We start from the raw sequence: 22,759 nt of genomic DNA, 5'->3' as shown, positions 1-22,759 counted from the left end.
GTGTATACTCTTGTGCAACTACAAAGCTTTACTTTTCCTTTTCCTACTGCTCGTACATAGTGCAGCCCCTGTGGTTTCAGCAGAGTTAGAAGCAGGCTGCTCAGATCCCTGCTCTGACTGCTGAGATGCACTTGGGCGATGACCTCTGGGTTTTGAGCGCCATGAGAGGCCCGCCAAACACTGCTCCACCTCCACCTGTGCAGGGGCAAACTCGGCCATTGGGAGACAAGGCAGCATGTTGGATACTAACTGAGGGGGTGGGAGGGGTTGTGTCAACAGGTGAGGTGGAAGCACTTTGAGTGGAGTCCCCACATCTATGATCCCATTTGCCATCATCATGCTCATGGCCCAGCCACACTTCACTGCCACCACTCTGCTGGAAAGCACATTGGTACAGATCAGTGTGGCACTGAAAGGCCAAGGCTAAGGTACCTGGCATCCTATTTAAGGCACCAGACATGTTGGAATCCAGAGTGTGCACGGCCGTGCTCAAGGCATACATGGACTCATTTGATTGCCACGGATTTGGACATTCTATCCATGGAAGAAGACATCCTCGCAATGCCCTGCGACATCATCTCATTCATGCTTGAGGCGGACTGCTCCATTCTCTCTGTAATCGTGTCAGTGTGCTTTGAAGGCCTGTCAATATATCGCCCATTCTCTACTGCTCCTCAATGATTCTCCTTTTCATCGACAGCTTCTGGGGTACAGCATCTGTGTTCAGCTGAGCAGAACTTGGAAAGGGCTGTGCCCTCCATTGCGGACTTCTCACACCATCCCTGCCATCAGTGCCTGCTCTTGCTCACTTGTGAAGTGTGAGTCACTTGTGAAAACCCAACTGAGTATTTGAGCTGGTGTATGGTAAGCACGAGTCCTGTGTGTGCACCCTCAGAACTAATCAGAACTGCATCCCAGAGTACTTAAGGAGGTGGCCTTGGAAATAGCGGATGCATTGACAGTCATTTTCCAACATTCCATTGACTCTGGATCAGTTCCTATGGAGTGGAGGGTAGCCAATGTAACCCCACTTTTAAAAAAAGGAGGGAGAGAGAAAACAGGGAATTATAGACCGGTCAGCCTGACCTGAGTAGTGGCTAAAATTATGGAATCAATTATTAAGGATGTCATAGCAGTGCATTTGGAAAATGGTGACATGATAGGTCCAAGTCAGCATGGATTTGTGAAAGGGAAATCATGCTTGACAAATCTTCTGGAATTTTTTGAGGATGTTTCCAGTAAAGTGGACAAAGGAGAACCAGTTGATGTGGTATATTTGGACTTTCAGAAGGCTTTCGACAAGGTCCCACACAAGAGATTAATGTGCAAAATTAAAGCACATGGGATTGGGGGTAGTGTGCTGACGTGGATGAGAACTGGTTGTCAGACAGGAAGCAAAGAGTAGGAGTAAACGGGTATTTTTCAGAATGGCAGGCAGTGACTAGTGGGGTACAGCAAGGTTCTGTGCTGGGGCCCCAGCTGTTTACATTGTACATTAATGATTTAGACGAGGGGATTAAATGCAATATCTCCAAATTTGCGGATGACACTAAGTTGGGTGGCAGTGTGAGCTGCGAGGAGGATGCTATGAGGCTGCAGAGTGACTTGGATAGGTTAGGTGAGTGGGCAAATGCATGGCAGATGAAGTATAATGTGGATAAATGTGAGGTTATCCACTTTGGTGGTAAAAACAGAGAGACAGACTATTATCTGAATGGTGACAGATTAGGAAAAGGGAAGGTGCAACGAGACCTGGGTGTCATGGTACATCAGTCATTGAAGGTTAGCATGCAGGTACAGCAGGCGGTTAAGAAAGCAAATGGCATGTTGGCCTTCATAGCGAGGGGATTTGAATACAGGGGCAGGGAGGTGTTGCTACAGTTGTACAGGGCCTTGGTGAGGCCACACCTGGAGTATTGTGTACAGTTTTGGTCTCCTAACTTGAGGAAGGAAATTCTTGCTATTGAGGGAGTGCAGCGAAGATTCACCAGATTGATTCCCGGGATGGCGGGACTGACCTATCAAGAAAGACTGGATCAACTGGGCTTGTATTCACTGGAGTTCAGAAGAATGAGAGGGGACCTCATGGAAACGTTTAAAATTCTGACGGGTTTAGACAGGTTAGATGCAGGAAGAATGTTCCCAATGTTGGGGAAGTCCAGAACCAGGGGTCACAGTCTGAGGATAAGGGGTAAGCCATTTAGGACCGAGATGAGGAGAAACTTCTTCACCCAGAGAGTGGTGAACCTGTGGAATTCTCTACCACAGAAAGTAGTTGAGGCCAATTCACTAAATATATTCAAAAGGGAGTTAGATGAAGTCCTTACTACTCGGGGGATCAAGGGTTATGGCGAGAAAGCAGGAAGGGGGTACTGAAGTTTCATGTTCAGCCATGAACTCATTGAATGGCGGTGCAGGCTAGAAGGGCTGAATGGCCTGCTCTTGCACCTATTTTCTATGTTTCTATGTTTCTATGTAATCATCTGCTCTGAGGATTCATCATCCACTAGTTCCATGGGCTCCTGCTGCACACGTGAAGGCCCTGTCAGAGATAGAAACATAGAAACATAGAAACATAGAAAATAGGTGCAGGAGTAGGCCATTCAGCCCTTCTAGCCTGCACCGCCATTCAATGAGTTCATGGCTGAACATGAAACTTCAGTACCCCCTTCCTGCTTTCTCGCCATAACCCTTGATCCCCCGAGTAGTAAGGACTTCATCTAACTCCCTTTTGAATATATTTAGTGAATTGGCCTCAACTACTTTCTGTGGTAGAGAATTCCACAGGTTCACCACTCTCTGGGTGAAGAAGTTTCTCCTCATCTCGGTCCTAAATGGCTTACCCCTTATCCTCAGACTGTGACCCCTGGTTCTGGACTTCCCCAACATTGGGAACATTCTTTCTGCATCTAACCTGTCTAAACCCGTCAGAATTTTAAACGTTTCTATGAGATCCCCTCTCATTCTTCTGAACTCCAGTGAATACAAGCCCAGTTGATCCAATCTTTCTTGATAGGTCAGTCCCGCCATCCCGGGAATCAGTCTGGTGAACCTTCGCTGCACTCCCTCAATAGCAAGAATGTCCTTCCTCAAGTTAGGAGACCAAAACTGTACACAATACTCCAGGTGTGGCCTCACCAAGGCCCTGTACAACTGTAGCAACACCTCCCTGCCCCTGTATTCAAATCCCCTCGCTATGAAGGCCAACATGCCATTTGCTTTCTTAACCGCCTGCTGTACCTGCATGCCAACCTTCAATGACTGATGTACCATGACACCCAGGTCTCGTTGCACCTTCCCTTTTCCTAATCTGTCACCATTCAGATAATAGTCTGTCTCTCTGTTTTTACCACCAAAGTGGATAACCTCACATTTATCCACATTATACTTCATCTGCCATGCATTTGCCCACTCACCTAACCTATCCAAGTCACTCTGCAGCCTAATAGCATCCTCCTCGCAGCTCACACTGCCACCCAACTTAGTATCATCTGCAAATTTGGAGATACTGCATTTAATCCCTTCGTCTAAATCATTAATGTACAATGTAAACAGCTGGGGCCCCAGCACAGAACCTTGCGGCACTCCACTAGTCACTGCCTGCCATTCTGAAAAGTACCCGTTTACTCCTACTCTTTGCTTCCTGTCTGACAACCAGTTCTCAATCCACATCAGCACACTACCCCCAATCCCATGTGCTTTAACTTTGCACATTAATCTCTTGTGTGGGACCTTGTCGAAAGCCTTCTGAAAGTCCAAATATACCACATCAACTGGTTCTCCTTTGTCCACTTTACTGGAAACATCCTCAAAAAATTCCAGAAGATTTGTCAAGCATGATTTCCCTTTCACAAATCCATGCTGACTTGGACCTATCATGTCACCATTTTCCAGATGCACTGCTATGACATCCTTAATAATTGATTCCATCATTATGAATTAGTACTGGCAAAGTTGAGAATGATGCAACTTATCATTATGAAGATCATATTTCACTGCCTGCTGAGATCAAGTCAACATGACTGAGTGTTGTACGACATGCGTGTACATTATATTTGATGCTGTCACCTCATAGCTGCGGGGTCCCCATCTCCGATGGCCAATGATTCGGAGATGCCATTAATCTCCAGCGCTTCTTCCTCTGCAGTTGTCAACTATGTGATCTCTGGAGACCCACCCCCAGTTCCCTCCCTTTCCCTTGTGTTTTGTGCTCTTTTCTCCTGTAACAGGGGAAAGAGCAGATATCTGAGTGACTGTAATGACATGTGTTCACCCGACAGATGGAGTGTATTTGGTGAAGGTGATTATCAGGGTGAGGCATTAAATTGCATAAAGATGAGGGTGAGTGGCAGTGGTGGATGGATAGATGGGGATGTTCACAGAAAGAGAAGAATGGGTGTACTTGCAAGGTAAGTAGCCGTGAGGAGTGATGTGGTGGAGTAGGCTACACAAGGTAGAGTGAGGGGCGAGTGATGCACAAAGCAGGATGTAGAAGGTACTCACCTTTCCTGACCTGCTTAGGTCATTAACACTCTTCCTGCATTGAATCCATGAGCATGGCACTACACTCCTGCTGCTGACCTCTGTGGAAATGTATTTTTATCTAAGCTGTACCACACTGTATTGTTGTGTCCTTTTTAATATAAAACAAAATGAAGTCCTGGTCCTTCCAGAATTTCTGCAACAAGCAGTCGGTTTGCATAAACAGCTAAACCTGGCTTGAAATGGCTGATAGCCACCAGCCAGCTAGGAGGCAAGTCCTGCTGAGACAAGTACCCCCCATGGTGCTCTCCTATTGTCTATACAACACCAGTTCCACTCCACCCCACCCTTTTCGAAGTACCCAAACCACCAGCCATTATCTCTTGTAGAGACCTCATCCATTTGATGCAAAAAGATAACTGACTAGGAAACTGGACAATTCTGACACAATGCAATGCAGGTAATAGCTCATTACCACACTCTCATCGAGTGATAGCCGGCTGGCCAATAACCCTGACAAAAGGAAATATCTGGAAACCATGTCAGGACAAGGATGTAGTAATTAACTCTTTATCTGTATTCACTGACTGTGAGACAGAGCCAATACACAGGGAGAGGCCATAACTTGGGTTTTACTGTATAAATATCTCGTGAAATTGTACCATTACGAAGGTGTTCACTTAGCCATTGACTGAGTGTGACCTTTCCCTTGCTAGCAAGTAAATTAAAGAAACTTCTGCCGGAGCTGAAGGTGTCTGAGACGTTTATCGGAGATCGAGATTTCGACACCTCCTGGGCCACTTCCAGCCATGACTGGTTTGTGGTAGCAGCAGATTTCTTCCTCCCATTGCTGGGAAAGAGTATCTCTCTCCGACTCCTCACTGCCCCCAGCAGTACATCAAGGGAGGCGTTACTGAAGCGGGGCGCAGCCTTTGACCATCCTAAATCCATTATCACAGTTTATCTTCTCTTGCTTCCAACTCCACACTCCTCCAAATACCATCTTTGGAGTGACCCTGTAAATACTCCAGTTGAGATCATGTCATGCAGGTTCTAATCACGCCCGCTATCGCGCAATCAAAGTAAAATGATAATGAGGTGGCTCCGCTAAAATGCCAATGACAGATGTGCTGAAGTTACTTCCGGGTTTCTCACGCGATATCCCGTTCACAACCCACCTCCGAGTTATTCTCAGGGCTGTGATGTCTTTTTTATTTACAGTATGTTAATTATATACAGTATCAAAATTGTTCAGCAGCCATATGCACTATGAAGCTGAATAATTGATGTGAACTTAGGATTTGAATATACAATCACTAAGGAAAAAAATTAAACTGTTTTATGAAGTTTAAATTAAAGCATTCCCCACAATGCATCTCTAAGCATCGGCTCCCCAAGGATTGTTGGATATCTGGACATTGCGTTTTAATATTTCTCACTGCAGAAAAAAAGCTGGCAGCCTGTTGTGGGAGGGGCCCAGATACTTTTCCATGTTGTACTCGAAATCCATATCTGATGGGCGGGGGTGGTCTGGGAAGTTACAATGGCCGGGAGAAGGCAACTCATCACAGGTAATGGGCAAAGATGGAGGGTCCATTGTTAAGCAATGTGAACTGGTCAGTGATCAAGCCATTACCTGGAATGAGATAACCCCGAGAGGCGGGAAACAAGAACAAAAGAAAGCCATTAATCCCCAGAGCAGATGGAAGCGAAACCCCATCACCAGCCATCACTGGAATACACATGGCTCACTCAGACAGAAGCCTCGAAACAAGGAAAACTTTATTCGGCCAGAAGAAGCAAACAAATAGAATCCTCGAAAGGAGGAAAAACTTTATTTGGCCAGAAAAGGCAAGCAGACTTAGGATATAAAAGGTGGTCGCATGGCCATAACGCTCTCTCTTTTGCTCTCGCTTGCTTCACCATTACAAGGACCGAGCACTCCTGGGATGAGAGAAGAAATCATAGACAATGCGGAACCAGAAGAGACACGTTTTCACCAGGAGAAGCAGCAAGTAAGCCAACGAATCGGTGAGCATCATCCCTGCCCATGCATCTTTAAGATCACAGCCACTGTGTGAGGAGGTGTCGTGTGTTCTCCCAACCAAGCATTGGAAGGATTTTAATGGGGAGTGTGGTGTATGTAGCACACAAATCGCTGACTCCACACGGTCTGGTGTTAATCTAACTGCTGTGACCTTCGTCCTTTATTGAACAGCCTCAGAGTGCCTCTCAGGTGTGATGGTCAGCCTTTTATATTGCCTGTTGCAGATACTTCCAGGTTTTCCACCACAGCGCCCTCTGTGGTGTACCATTGTGCTTACATTACATTTAAGGTACCAGGACAATACACACATCAATACATAACAGGGAGGTTTTGCTGCGAGGACCATAGGGGTATGCCCAAGCAGTCAGTACAGATTCAGGGGTACACTGTGGATCCGAGCAGAGGGTTTAGACATTGGGTACTTCGCGATAGGGGCGGTTTAGACACGCCAGGGTATTGGATTGTACTACATCGTCACTGTGTTTACTTGTGGTTTTGCTGTGTTGAGGTAGCTTTCATAAAGCATTGACGGTTGAGACCGAGGTATTTGTCTGTGACTCATTCATCTGTTCAGTACAGTAATCACTCCCAGGTCTAGAACTAGTGTAACGTTGGGGTGTATCGAAAACATGTAAGGGAAAACACTTACACATCAAATAATATTTACTGGATTTTTCTTCAGAAAATGTAACATTGCTATTGTAGAAAACAGTAAGTGACACTTCCTGTCATAAGATGGATCGTTACTTTATTTTTTTAGTCTTGTGTGTGTATCGAGTTGCATGACGTCTTTTTGCCTGATCGGTTGCAAGAAAGCGAGCTTTGAACTGCGCCTGTATGCAGTACCAGTCTGTGAACAGAAATCCCCCACGGGCTGTTTTATAATTGACAGACGGAGCCCTGGGTGCAACAAGCTGAACTGGACTTGTAAACGGCAATCCTCAAAAAGGCATATATAATAGGTGATACCAGCAGACCAGAGTTTGGTGCCTATGCTCACTGAACTTGTGGAGGGACAATCACTTGAATAGAAGAACAGTTTTTTGTTGGATTTATGGTCCTTGTTTCAGGCTTGGTTGTTCCATTTAAGTCTGCACCTGTCCGCTGACAGTTGGCGGATCATATATATTGTCATCATTATCATGGGCGGTCCCTCAATCGAGGATGACTTGCTTCCACGAGTTCACAGGTGTTTCGATGAAGGACCCGATGTTCCAGTCCTGAACTCCAATTAAGGGGGTGGAAGATGCTTGTGCGTGAATTTATTTTAACGTGTGGTGGCCATTGCACACCAGCCACAACACGGGCTTGACAGAGCTAGGTCTTGGTCCAGTGGCAAGGATTAACTAAGATGACTGGAGACCTGCTCTGTTGCACGGACCTAGCGCGCACACAAATCGCAGTGTGGGCCGGCCCGTGCTGCCCTTGGGCCCTCGGCTCTTCTGGGCCCCGTACCTTCATCTGTCGCACCTCCACCACGATTTCTCACCGCTCCTCCGCCATTAACATTCACCGCATCTCGCCACAAACACTTGCCGCTCATCCGCCCCGACCTTCCCACTCCTCTGTATCTGGGCCCTGCCAATGTTCCTGCCCACGCTCCAAAACGACGACCACGGTTTTGATGACGTCACCCAATCAGCCATCTCAAAATCGTCACACGCTTGGAGCAGCTAGCGCTGGAGGTTGAAGTGGTATGCTGCTCCAGCTCTTTTATCTCCCGACCTGCGGAGCTGTTCTCTCACAGGTCAGGGGGCCACGATGTTCCAGGGCCCGCCGCTCCAGCTCTTTTATAGCCCGACCTGCGGAGCTGTTCTCTAGCAGGTTGGGGGCCACATATATATTGTAACATTTTATTGGGTACCGAATGTACTGGGTGCAGCAATTTGTTTTGATCCATTCGAAACTTGTGTTTTATTTCTCTGTTTTTGTGCCTTTCCCAGGCGTCTACACAGCTGCAAGCAGGGCAGGGATTATATAGGATGTGTAAACAGGCCTATGTAACCTGAGCTTTTCCCCTGAACATCTTGGGATTGTTTTGTGGCGCCCTCAATGCAATGTGAGTGCAGTCTATGGTGCCCTGAACCCTGGGGAAGTCCGCAATTAGTACGAAACCGGTCTGCTTCTGAAACTGCTTCTCCCTGCTCATCGGGAAGGAAATGTAATCCCTCTTTCTCTTATAGAGAGCATCTGTCACGTGACGGATGGAGCTATGTGCGCGAACTGCGAAATGTTCGATATGTCTGCTATAGCAGCTTGGAACGATCCAGTGGCATAGAAATTGAGTGCTATGGTAACTTTGTTTGCGATGGTCAGAGCTGTCCTCAGCTTTGTTTAAGGCTGGAGGTCTACGTGCAGGAGATTGCACAGCTCCCTCAAGATGTCCTCTCTGGGTTGAAGTCTGTTGCCATCTCCATGGCCTTCTGCATGTTGGGCAGCTATGTCTGCTGCGCGTCCCTTGCCCGCTGTCTCTGGAGCCATTGGAGACATTGCCGCCTTCTCCTGCGTACCTCCCTGCCGCGCAGAATGTGCAGGAGATGTTCTGCTGCCAGCACTGAGCCCATTGCCTCCGCAAGCAGAACCTCCACAATGAGGGCTCTCTGTTGTACAGATTGAGGACCCGAGTCCACTGGCACTCAATCCCGCTCTGAACAAGGCAAGTGGCAAATTTGTGAAAAGTCCTAAATATTCTTGGCAAAAAGAATGGTGCTACACGCAACAAGCCTTTAAAAGCCGCAGGCGGTTTTGAGCCGGCACTGTGCACCGACCCAAAAAACTGTCGGGGGCACCGACAGGTGGCTGGAAGACTTTTTGACCTGAATTTGCCTTCCGATGCGGTTCTGCAGGAGTGGGGCGGATCTTCATACCACAGCAAAAACCCGAGGGCAATGCCGTGGACGTTGGCCAGTCCGCCGCAAGTCGGGTGGCCAGAAGCCTTATCGGCAGGGGCCATTTCAGCCCCCACATCTTTCTCCAGCTTCTCTCCAATCTCCCCTCATAACCTTTCCGAGCTCATCCTGTCTATGAGACTCATTTCCAGCTCCTTTGATCCTATTCCCACCAAACTGCTGACCACCCAACTTCCTTTTCTGGCTCCTAAGTTAGCTGATATTGTTAATGCTTCTCTCTCCTCAGGTACTGTCCCTTCTCCCTCATATCTGTTGTCATCACCCCTCTCCTCAAAAAAACAATCCTCGACCCCTCCATCCTTGCAAACTACAGTCCTATCTCCAACCTCCCTTTCCTCTCCAAAGTCCTTGAATGTGTTGTCACCTCCCAAATCCATGCCCATCTTTCCTGCAATTCCATGTTTGAATCCCTCCAATCCAGATTCAGCGCCTGCCACAGAACCGAAATGGCTCTCATCAAAGTCACAAATGACATCCTTTGTGGCTGTGACAAAAGGCAAACTATCCCTCCTCGTCCTTCTTGACTTATCTGCAGTCTTTGACAGGATTGACCAGTCTATCCTTCTCCAACGCCTTTCCACCGTCGTCCAGCTGGGTGGGACTGCACTTACCTGGTTCCATTCTTACCTATCTAACCGTAGCCAGGGAATCACCTGCAACGGCTATTTTTCCCACCCCCGCATCTTTACCTCTGGTGTCCCCCAAGTATCTATCCTTTGTCCCCTCCTATTTCTCATCTACATGTTGCCTCTTGGCGACATCATCCGAAAACACAGCGTCAGTTTCCACATGTACACTGATGACACCCAGCTCTACCTGAAAACCACATCTTTCAATCCCTCCTCGGTCTCTAAATTATCAGACTGCTTGTCCGACATCCAGTTCTGGATGAGCAGAAATGTTCCCCAATTGAATATTGGGAAGACTGAAGCCATTGTTTTTGGTTCCCGCCACAAACACCGTTCCCTAGCCATTGACTCCATCCCTCTCCCCAACTTCTGTCTGAGGCTGAACCAGTCTGTTCGCAACCTTGGTATCATGTTTGACCCTGAAATGAGCTTTCGACCACATATTCGCAGCATAACTAAGACCGCCTATTTCTACCTCTGTAACATCGTCCGTCTTTGTCCTTGCCTCAGCTCATCTGCTGCTGAGGCCCTTATCCATGCCTTTGTTACCTCTAGACTGGACTATTCCAATGCACTCTTGGCTAGCCTCCCACATTCTACCCTACCGAAACGAGAGGTAATCCAAAGCTCGGCTGCCTGTGTCCTAATTCGCACCAAGTCCCGCTCACCCATCACCCCTGTGCTTGCTGACCTACATTGGCTTCCGATTAAGCAATGCTGCGAATTCAACATTCTCATCCTTATTTTCATATGGATGTGCTTATTTGTACTGCAAAAATGGCCAGCATGCTCCATCCTTTGTCTATGATTGGTCCTCTTGGAGGATAAGCCACACCCTGAAGTTTCTCAGGAATGTGTAACTGGAACCGCCCATCCCAAGGTCTCACTGACTGCAAATTGTAACTCGATCCACTTTGACTTCCTGAAGTGACAAGAGGATTGAACTCCCCAGAAGACAGCAAGGGCCAGCCAAAGTGCCTTACCCCAGTCCAAGTGCAAGCCTCCCCCAGCTGAAGTGCCTTATCCCAGCACAAATGCATCCTTCCCCCCTGCCCCCACACACCCCACCATAGATGGGGCAGGCATTGTGTACGGATTGTTAACAGGTTTATTGGGTATGAAGTGAACAGTGACAGTGTTGTGACTTCTGGATATCATCCACTTCAACGATGACCCTTGTAGGGAGTTCCCTCTCCCCTCTGATCCCCCCCAACCATGTCTCTCTCCCCCCCCCCACCTGTGTGTCTCACTCTCCCCCCAGCCTCTCTCTCTCTCTCCCTTAGCCTCTCTCTCTCCCCCTCAGTCTCTCTCACACTCCCTCAGCCTCTCTCTCTCTCTCCCCAGTCTCTCTCTCCCTCTCAGCCCCCCGCCACTTCTCTGCTCGCGCCGCTGCTGCCCCAGGCCGGCCGGGGGGGGGAGAGAGTCGGGAGAGTCGGGGGAGAGAGAGGTCGGGGGTGGGGGAGAGTCGAGGGGGTGGGGGGGGGGAAGAGTTGGGGGAAGGGGAGCGTCGGGGGAGGAGACGAGTCAGGGGTGGAGAGAGGTCGGTGGGGGGGGGGGAAGGAGAGGGGAATGAGCGGCGAAGAGACTCGTAGCCTCAGGTCCTGCTTCTCGGCACCATGTGGGGGGAATGATTCGGGGCCAGGAGGGGGTGGGAGCGGAGCTTGACAGGGAGCGGGGCTGGGTAGATTCATGTCTGTCAAAAAAAGTGCTGTACAAATAGTTACTGTTTTCAAATCGTTTCATGGCTTCGCCCCTCCCTATCTCTGTAATCTCCTCCAGCCCCACAACCCCCTTAAATGTCTGTGTTCCGCTAATTCTGTCCTCTTGAGCATCCCTGATTATAATCGCTTCACCATTGGTGGCAGCGCCTTCTGTTGCCTAGTCCCAAGCTCTGGAACTCCCCGCATAAAGCTCTCCGCATCTCCACCTCTCTTTCCTCCTTCAAGACGCTCCTTAAAACCTACCTCTTCGTCCAAGTCTTTGGTCACCTGCCCTGATTTCTACTTGCGCGGCTCGGTATCAAATTGCTTTATCTCATAATACTGCTGTGAAGTGCCTTTGGACGTTTCACTATGTTAAAGACCCTATATATAAATACAAGTATTTTGGAGTTTCTTTCATCTTTTTTAACCTAGATTTTGTTATTTGGATTGAATGAGAGTAAAGTTCAACTTTGGTAGAGGCACAAAACAGGCGCTAGCGGCCCAGTGTCTGATTTTCCTCTCCACTGACTTGCAACAAACAGGAAATTCGGAGGTTTGTGGTGTAACAAGCAATCAATTCACTACCACCTGTGTTGTGCCCTGACCAAAGTTGAATTTCATCGTCCCTCCCCATGCCTCAGAATACTCTTGCAGATGAGTCCTAGCTCCCTATATCTCAGAGAGCATGTATTCTTTTACCCACATAACGGGGGGAATTTTAACCACCCAAAACGGGTGGGGTTATATATGTATACTTGTATTTACTCTGTACAGCCACCAGAGGGATCATCCCCTGGAGTCCCAAGGGATCCCATAATCCAATAAAAGACTAAGGTCACACTTTACTTTGAGCTCACAGTGTTCAGTCTGACTCTTTCTCCATACACAACAACTGGCGATGAGATACGGATAGCGAGCCCAAAGATGCAGAGAACAGTGGGCATCCTGGAGAAATTCTCAGGTAGATGATTGGGAAACTTTTGTGGAGCGACTCGACCAATACTTCGTGGCCAACGAACTAGATGGGGAAGAGAGCGCTGCCAAACGAAGGGCGATCCTCTTCACTGTCTGTGGGACACCAACGTATGACCTCATGAAGAATCTGCTCACTCCAGCGAAACCCACGGAGAAATCGTACGATGATTTGTGCACACTGATTCGAGAGCATTTGAACCCGAAGGAAAGTGTTCTGATGGTGAGGTACCGGTTCTACACCTACAATAGATCTGAAGGCCAGGAAGTGGCGAGTTATGTCGCCGAGCTGAGACGCCTTGCAGGACATTGCAAATTTGAAGGACATTTGGAGCACATGCTCAGAGACTTTTTCGTACTTGGCATTGGCCACGAAACCATACTTCGCAAAGTTGTAACTGTAGAGACCCCAATCTAGAATAAGACCATAGCGATAGCCCAGGCATTCATTGCCACCAGTGACAATACGAAGCAAATCTCTCAGCACACAAGTGCTGCTACAAGCACTGTGAACAAAGTGCTGTTGTTTTCGAATCGTAACGTACAGGGCAGGTTACACATACCTGCAGCTACACATCCGCAGATGTCTCAGAGTCCGCCATCAAAGGTGATGAATGCAAGGCCATTAACACCTTGTTGGTGCTGCGGGGGTGATCATTGTTTCCATTCATGCCGAAACAAAGAGTACGTTGGCAAGGGCTGTGGAACAATGGGACACCTCCAACGAGTGTGCAGGCAAGCTGCAAAGCCGTTGCAGATGAGGACAGATCCACGGAGGATCACAATGAACTAGAGCCTCAGATCAAGGAGGCAGAGGTACAAGGGGTGCACACATTCACCACGAATTGTCCCCCGATAATGCTAAATTTTGAACTAAATGGAGTCCCGGTGTCAATGGAGCTGGACACGGGCGCGAGTCAGTCCATCATGGGCAAAAAGACTTTCAAAAGGTTGTGGTGCAACAAGGCCTCAAGGCCAATCTTAACTCCAGTTCGCACGAAACTAAGAACTTACACAAAACAAATGATTCCTGTAATCAGCAGTGCTACTGTAAAGTTCTCCTACGATGGAGTGGTGCACAAGCTACCACTCTGGGTGGTACCGGGCAATGGTCCCACGTTGCTTGGCAGGAGCTGGCTGAGAAAGATACGCTGAAACTGGGATGACGTCCGAGCACTATCGCCCACTGATGATACTTCGTGTGTCCAGGTCTTAAATAAATTTCCTTCGCTGTTCGAACCAGGCATTGGGAAATTCCAAGGAGCAGATCCGCCTATTTCCGGGGGCGCGACCCATCCATCACAAGGCGAGAGCAGTACTGTACATGATGAGAGAAAGAGTAGAGATCAAGCTAGACCGGCTGCAAAGAAAGGGCATCATTTCCCCGATCGAGTTCAACGAGTGGGCCAGTCCTTTCGTCCCAGTCCTCAAGGGAGACGGCACCATCAGAATCTGTGACAATTACAAAGTAACTATCAATTGTTTCTCCCTGCAGGACCAATACCCACAGCCAAAGGCCGACGACCTCTTTGCAACGCTGGCGGGAGGAAAGACATTCACGAAGCTGGATCTGACTTCAGCCTACATGACACAGGAACTGGAGGAATCATCGAAGGCCCTCACCTGCATCAACAGGCACATAGGTCTTTTTGTTTATAACAGATGCCCGTTTGGAATCCGATTGGTGGCGGTGATATTCTGGAGAAACATGGAAAGCTTACTGGAGTTGGTCCCGCACACCGTGGTCTTCCAGGATGACATCTTGGACACAGTCGAGCATCTGCAGAACCTGGAGGAGGTTTTTAGTTGACTCAACAGCGTGGGGCTCAGGTTAAAATGCTCGAAGTGCGTTTTCCTGGTGCCTGAAAAGGAGTTCCTGGGAAGGAGGATTGTGGCGGGCGGCATCAGGCCCACCAACGAGAAGACGGAGGAAATCGAGAACACACCGAGGCCACAGAACATGACGGAGCTGCGGTCACTTCTGGGACTCCTGAGCTACTTTGGTAACTTCTTACCGGGTCTCAGCACACGGTTAGAACCACTGCATGTCTTACTATGAAAAGGGGACGAATGGGTTTGGGGCAAAAGCCAAGAAAATGCCTTTGTAAAAGCAAGAAAATTGTTATGCTCAAACAAATTGCTTGTGTTGTATGATCCATGTAAGCGTTTGGTACTAGCATGTGATGCGTCGTTATATGGCATCGGGTGTGTATTGCAACAAGCTAATGATTTCGGGAAACTGCAACCGGTTGATTATGCATCCAGGAGTCTGTCTAAGGCTGAGAGATCCTACATTGAGAAAGAAGCATTAGTGTGTGTCTATGGGGTAAAGAAAATGCATCAATACCTGTTTGGGCTAAAATTCAAATTGGAAACTGACCATAAGCCACCTATATCCCTGTTCTCCGAGAGTAAAGGGATAAATACCAATGCATCGGCCCGCATCCAGAGATGGGCGCTCACATTGTCCGCATACAACTACCCCATCCGTCACAGGCCAGGCACAGAAAACTGCGCCGATGCTCTCAGTAGGCTGCCATTGCCCACCACAGGGTTGGAAATGGCGCAGCCCGCAGATCTAGCCATGGTTACGGAAGCATTTAAGAGTGAGCAATCACCCGCCACTGCCCAGCAGATCAAAACCTGGACAAGCCAGCACCCCTTATTATCTCTAGTCAAAAGCTGTGAGCTTCACGGGAGCTGGTCCAGTGTCCCAGTGCAAATGCAGGAAGAGATAAAGCCGTTCCAGCGGCACAAAGATGAAATGTCTATACAGACAGACTGCCTTCTGTGGGGCAATTGAGTAGTGGTCCCCAAGAAGGGCAGAGACACCTTTATCAATGACCTCCACAGTACCCACCCAGGCATCGTAATGATGAAAGCGCTAGCCAGATCCCACGTGTGGTGGCCCGGTATCGATGCGGACTTAGAGTCCTGCATTCACAGATGTAATACATGCTCGCAGTTAAGCAATGTACCCAGGGAAGCGTCGCTAAGTTTATGGTCTTGGCCCTCCAAACCATGGTCTAGGGTACACGTCGACTGTGCAGACCCGTTCTTGGGTAAAATGTTCCTTGTGGTTGTAGACGTGTACTCCAAGTGAATTGAATGTGAGATAATTTCGGCTAGCACGTCCGCTCTCAATACTGAAAGCCTACGGGCCATGTTTGCCACACACAGCCTACCCGATGTTCTGGTGAGCGACAACGGGCCATGTTTTACCAGTGCTGAGTTCAAAGAATTCATGACCCGTAACGGGATCAAACATGTCACATCTGCCCCGTTTAAACCAGCGTCCAATGGTCAGGTAGAGAGAGCAGTGTAAACCATCAAGCAAGGCTTGAAGAGGGTAACTGAAGGCTCACTGCAGACTCGCCTATCCCGAGTCCTGCTTAGCTACCGCACAAGACCCCACTCACTCACTGGGATCCCACCTGTTGAACTGCTCATGAAAAGAGCACTTAAGACAAGGCTCTCGTTAGTTCACCCTGATCTACATGAACAGGTAGAGAGCAGGCGGCTTCAACAAAGTGCATACCATGACAGCGCAAATGTGTCACATGAGATTGAAATCAATGATTCTGTATTTGTATTAAATTATGGACAAGGTTCCAAATGGCTTCCTGGCACTGTCGTGGCCAAAGAGGGGAGCATGGTGTTTCGGGTCAAACTTTCAAATGGACTCATTCACCAGAAACACTTGGACCAAATCAAACTCAGATTCACGGACTATCCTGAGCAACCTACCTTGGACCCTACCTTTTTTGATCCCGCAACATACACACCAGTGGCAACCGGCACCACGGTTGACCACGAAGCAGAACCCATCATCCACAGCAGCCCAGCAAGGCCCAACACACCAGGCAGCCCAGCAAGGCCAGCTGCACAGCAGCCCATCGAGGGCCCAACAAATGATTCAACAGCACCAGCTTTTACACCGAGATGATCAACCAGGGCAAGAAGGGCCCCAGATCAACTCACATTGTAAATAGTTACACCATTGACTTTGGGGGGGGGGGGGGGAGGACGTGGGTGGTGGTGGAGTGTTGTTATATATGTGGACTTGTATTTACTCTTTACAGCCACCATAGGGCTCATCCCCTGGAATCCCATAATCCCTTGGGAGCACAAGTATTTAAGGAGACTTTACAGATTGGAGAGGCACTCTGGAGACCTGCAATAAAAGACTAAGGTCACACTTTACTTTGAGCTCACGGTGTTCAGTCTGACTCTTTCTCCATACACAACAGGTGGGGTTAGGTCGGGTGGTTGGTTGAAGAGTTCCTGATCCCAACCCACCACCAATCCACCAACGAAGGCAGGATGGGGCGAGCAGCCAACCCATTCCTAGGGGGCAGGTCATCCATTGAAATATTATAATGAGGCTGGCGTACATCATGGTAATCTACCATTTGAAATTTAATTCTAGCTGGTTGGGTTTTCTGGGCCAATGCTCCTCCAGTCCCAAATCCACCCCCCACCTGATGCTCCTCCAGCCCAACACTGCTCTGGCCCCCAACCACCCCGCCCGATGCTCCTCAGGCCGCAATGCTCCTCCAGCCCCAACTAACCTATCCCCAATCCTCTTCCAGCCCCCGATTTAGCCCCTCCCCTAATATTCCTCCGTCCCAATTAAGCCCCCTCCCCCCATCCCTCCTCTCTGCAGCCTAGTGCCGCAGGCCTAGCCGCCCGATACCCAGTCAGTCTCTCCATCTGTATGGCTGCAGGCAGGAAACAGCTTTGAAATATTAATCAGGTCCTGCCATTAAATTCGACAGGGCTAGTGGGAAACCCATTCTCCCGGGTTTTCTGACTGTTTTCTAGCCCCCCCACCCGCCTCCAGATTAAAAGTCCGGCCATGTTGTCAACATGTGTCTTTAGTGGGTTTGTGAACCTGTAATAAATTGGTTTAGGGCTGGGCTTCCAACATCAACCATGATCTAATTAAATAACCGAACAGGTTTGAGAGGCTGAATGGCCTACTCCTGTTGCTATGCAACATTGGGTGGCATTTCCCTAAACAAGAACTCGAGACCCAATCTCAGCTCAAACCACTGGTCCTTCAGAAACCATCTCTGTCGAAAGCAGCTGACACATCTTAGGGGCTCTGGGTTGGTTTATTGCTGCCTGGCATCCAGCGGCCGGGTAGTAGGTATAGTGGATTGTAGTGAAAGCTGCAAGATCCGAGCACTATCATGACGGCTTTCAAAGCAAGGATAACACGAGGAAAAAAAATACTTTGCTAAACTGAAGACTGTCACTTTAAGAATGACCCGCTCAGTGTGCTTAAAGATGTGACAAACTTTGACGTACGTCAGATTAAAAATAAACATAGTTTGCAATGTGTGTCACTCTCACCGAGCATTAATGTCACTCCAGGCTGATTGACGGCTCTGACTCGGGAATCAGCAACGGACCGAAGATTAAACGGGCAATTTAGAACCAACCAGGATTGCCTCACAAGCGTGTGACGTGCCCGAGCCCGAGCTCGAGCTCGCGGGCCGGGCGGCGGTTGTGCAGAGCAGCGCACGCGGCACCTGCTCTACCCGGGGATGGGGCTCTGTGCAGCCGTGAGGTGAAAACACTGGCCGTGGTGCATTCAACCCACCCACCACGTTCGTTCTGCCCCGGAAGTGTTTTTTTAAATTAGTGCAAGACATTGTTATCAACCAGGAGCAATTTACCGAGAGTCGGACTCTGGAGCCGGCTTCGCTGCAGTGATCTGACAGAAAGCGGTTAGTGCCTTTCCATTGCTGACTACACCACACAATATTACTGACTGCAAAACACAATGGTTAGTGTTTTTATATCAATGACTACACCACATAATATTACTGACTGCAAAACACAATGGTTAATGTCTTTACATTAGTGACTACACCACACAGTATTACCGACTACAAAACACAATGGTTAGTGTTTTTATATTAGTGACTACACCACGCAATATTACCGACGACAAAACACAATGGTTTGTGTTTTTATATTCGTGACTACACCACACAATATTACCGACTACACAGCACAAGTGTTAGTGTCTTAACATTGTGCGGTGCAGTCAAAAATGCAAACACTAGGGGGTTAATTCCTTCCACAGACAAACATATCATTGGATTCTGTAAGGACTGGGTGCGACAAGCGGGTTTACTGTGTTCCGAGTTCAGTGTGCTTATGTAACCATGTTCCTGTTCGACTGTCCCAAACGCGGTTATTTCCATGTGTTGACGTCGTTGTGTCAGTATGAGGAGGCAGCTCCTTGCTGTTGGGAGGTATGTGTATTGTCGTTTGAATGTCGGCCACCAGCATCTGTTTTCGATCTATGACAGTTATGTTTGTGCTGGATTGTCGAATTATTAAAGAGGGACAGCTTTTCAATACAATGCCACAGACTGCAAAATCGAAAAAGGAGTTCGCTCAGATCCACGTGTACTCCTAATTTAAGGAGTCACTTTGTACCCTGATGTGCAAATTGTTACCAAGTCCCATTTCTGTTCCTTATAATTACATCAGTGACGTTGCAGTCATTTCTGTTAGATGAATGTCTGCACTTAGCAACATTGGCACAGACACATTGCATTCAAGGAATTCACAGTGTCAGGCTTTGAGAACTTGCAACTAAGTCTACAGTTATACTGCAGCCACTAATGTGAGGTGAGGCTGGATTTTTGGCTCGCTTTTGGATTTTCAGTTAGCACCCCGGAGGGGCAATAAAGGGTGTTTCCAGGAATTACGGCAGGTGTCCAGCCATGAACTCATTGAATGGCGGTGCAGGCTAGAAGGGCCGAATGGCCTACTCCTGCACCTATTTTCTATGTTTCTATGTTTCTATCTCCCGGCTGGCAAATTCGACTCATGGTTTGTGGCGGTGCAAAAACTTACCGCCCTGCCCTCTAGTTTCACCTGAGATCATGACATCAATCGTTGTGCAATGCTCTGCTAGCACCCCGGATGCAAAATTCAGCCCCAACGCCTCATTAAATGCCTGCCTCAGGAAACATCTGAAAAACCAGGTGTTCCCAGGGTGCAGCAGGCGGTCTTGGCGCCGTATTTAAATGGAGGGAGGAGGATCCTACATCGCAGGTCACACTGACTGCAACGGTTGCGCACATCACGCTGTGTGAAGCTCAGACTTGAAAGCGGCAGTGTTATCTGTCATTATAGTGTCCTTACAACATCAGGTGAGAGAATTTAATAGGGGCAGTACTAGTTCGGCAGCGTATCATGCTGCATGCTATTGCCAGGCAGCGTCAAGCTAGAAGAAGGGCTCCTAGCCATCTCTGTCCATGGATGAGGAGAGGCCAAAGACGTCTGGGGAGGACGGCTTACCCCCACGGGTTTACAGGCACCAACGCTCATACCTCCAGCTCTCTGAGGAGCAGTGTGTGACAAGGCTACGCTTCCGAAAGGAAGTGCTGACGGAGATATGCCATCTCCTACAGGCAGACCCATGCCTGGACTGCTCTGGAGGCAGCCTTCAATATTCTCAACAGGTATCCGAAATCATTGTGATGTGCTGCATGTTGCACAACTTGGCCATCATGAGGGACCAGGTATTGCCAGTGGGGATTGCAGGCCCACCTCAAGAGAAGAAAGGAGGAGGAGGACGACAAAGAGGAGCCTGGCGAGGTCCCCATTGGATAGCCACATCATCCACGGGGGAGGCAGCATGTAGATGCTGCCGGACCAAGAGTTGCACTAGCTCCTAAATTGAGGAAACTGAGAGATGGAGCTAATACTGGACACGCTGTGTGCCCCCATAAAGGCACATTGGTGAACGTTGAAATGACGCACAAGACACCTATGGCAAAGGATGAATCATAAATTTAACTGCAACAAAGTAACAAAAATTCCTCCCACCAAAACAAAACCATCCAATATACAACATTATGTTGCAGGGCACTGAACAACAATGAAGTCCCTTAAATCAACCCAATATTTTTAAGGCCCAATTTTCAGCTGGGTTGCAAAAACTTCCTTGTAACGCCTGATTTTATGCCCCTCATCATGGAACCTCATTTTTTGCCGAATTTTGTAGGCGAGGACGCAATTTTCTCCAGGTGGTATTAGGACCATCCCGCTGCCATTACCCCACCCTGAAATCTTAAAAAAACGAAAATCCAGTCCCTTGAGTCTCCCTGTGTCCATTCACGTGCGCGTTTTGACTGCCGCACCAGACCCAAGCCCATCATTTCTATTTCCACTTTCCTCCGCCCCCCCCCCGCCGCCTTTTTTTTCTTTTCTCTTTACCCCTCCTAGGCCCCTCTCTCCTGTCATCAAGCCTCCTTACATTTCTCCCCTCTTGGGTACGCTGCCCTCCCAAATCCCTATCCCAACCCTTCAGCACTCCTCGACCTTCTACTCTCCTGCCGCCATCTCTGGCTTACCGCCATCTCAGGCTTATCTCCCTCTTGGAGAAACCTACAGCTTCCCTCTGCTTCTCTTAGCATCTTCCAAAGGGTCCATCAAGGCATTCATCGCTGCCTCCTTATGAACAACTGCCCCACCCTACTCTCTCGCTGATCTTCCTGCCCAGTGTGGCCGCTGGGGACTAATCTTGCCAATCTCCTTCCTGTCCAACTTATCCCTCCCATTACTAACCCTGTGGACTCTGCCAGCAGATCATCTATCACCGTCCCTCTCCGCTTCTCCCTCTAGAATGGCTGTTCACTTGTGAACAAAACCTTTGCCATCCATGAGCTTATCGTGGATAATTGTATCAACATCATGGCCTTGATGGAAACCTGGTTGAAGGGCAATGACACCTTCCCCCTAAATGAAGCCTCCCTGCTTGACTATACCTTCTACCACTTGCCTGTCCAGACTGTCATGGTGGCGGTGTGGCTCTTAACACTAAATCACACCTTGATCTGCCCCCTACTCCTCTGGCACCTTCTCCTTGAGCATCTCACCTTGTTCCACCCCTCTCGCCTCTCATTTAAAATCCTCGTTCTCCATTGCCCACCCAAGTACCATGGCCATTTTCTCATCGAGATATCTTCACTGCTTTCCTCCCTCAGCCTCTGCACTCTCCCTCAGCCTCTGCATTGAGCAACTTTTCATCCTAAGTGATTTCAATCTCCATCTCCATTCATTATGCTCTCTCCTCTGAGTTCACTGTCCTCCTATCCTGCCTTAATCCCCCTTTCATTTAAGGAGCTGTCCATTTAAAACTGAGATGAGGAGAAATTTCTTCTCTCAGAGGGTTGTAAATCTGTGGAATTCGCTGCCTCAGAGAGCTGTGGAAGCTGGGACATTGAATAAATTTAAGACAGAAATAGACAGTTCCTTAAATGATAAGGGGATAAGGGGTTATGGGGAGCGAGCAGGGAGGTGGAGCTGAGTCCGTGATCAGATCAGCCACGATCTTATTGAATGGCGGAGCAGGCTCGAGGGGCCGTATGGCCTACTCCTGTTCCTATTTCTTATCTTATATAAACTTCCCTAACCATATTCACAGCTTGACCATGCCTTCTCACGTGGCCTCACTACTCCCATTTGTGAATCACAGATAAGGCTATCCCTGATCACTTCCTTATATCGCTCTCCACCCACATTCCCTTCCCATCCCAACCCTATTCCTTCTGTGTCCGCCCCTGAAAAACCCCTCTCCCTACAACTACACTTTCAAAATCCCAACTGTCTAGTCTTTGGCCCTCCATTCACCCAACATTTCTGTTGCTACCAATCTGCTCAACTATACCCTCACCTCCACCTTTGGTGTCCTTGTCCCCATTAAACCATTCCCCCTGGCCCTCATCCCCGCTCCTTTAAGTCCAAGGGACGTAAACTTGAACATATATGGCAGACCACTGTTTTAGCCATACATCGCCAGATCTGGCTGGGCCACATAAAGCACTATCAGTTCCTGCTCTTTGCCAAAACTGCTCACTATTCCAAGATCATCCTGGAATGCAAAAATAATCCCTGACTTCTTTACTGCACTGCAGACCACTCCCGCATGGTTAACTCTGGTATCCCTCAAGGATTTATTTTTGGCATGCTGCCCCTCGGCATCTG

At 48.5% G+C, this 22,759-nt stretch overlaps 2 protein-coding genes across 5 annotated transcripts in view; one reads left to right on the top strand and one right to left on the bottom strand.

Annotated features, from left to right (window-relative positions):
* LOC139277166 (deoxyribonuclease gamma-like) overlaps positions 1-18,321 on the bottom strand; it is an 85,016-nt gene extending 66,695 nt beyond the window's left edge. Inside the window, exon 1 of the mRNA XM_070895257.1 lies at positions 18,101-18,321. The gene's annotated coding sequence lies outside the window, so the exon portion shown is untranslated. The remainder of the gene's footprint in view (positions 1-18,100) is intronic.
* The window catches only part of LOC139277165 (monoacylglycerol lipase abhd6-A-like), a 145,193-nt gene continuing 140,610 nt past the window's right edge, over positions 18,177-22,759 (top strand). For all 4 annotated transcript variants that reach the window (XM_070895252.1, XM_070895251.1, XM_070895249.1 and 1 more), the window contains exon 1: positions 18,177-18,477. The gene's annotated coding sequence lies outside the window, so the exon portion shown is untranslated. The remainder of the gene's footprint in view (positions 18,478-22,759) is intronic.

This window comes from Pristiophorus japonicus, chromosome 12 (genome assembly GCF_044704955.1).
Source record: "Pristiophorus japonicus isolate sPriJap1 chromosome 12, sPriJap1.hap1, whole genome shotgun sequence".
NCBI classification, from domain to species: domain Eukaryota; kingdom Metazoa; phylum Chordata; class Chondrichthyes; family Pristiophoridae; genus Pristiophorus; species Pristiophorus japonicus.
The sequence above is the reverse complement of the archived record's forward strand: the minus strand, read 5'-3'. Positions and strand labels throughout refer to the sequence as shown.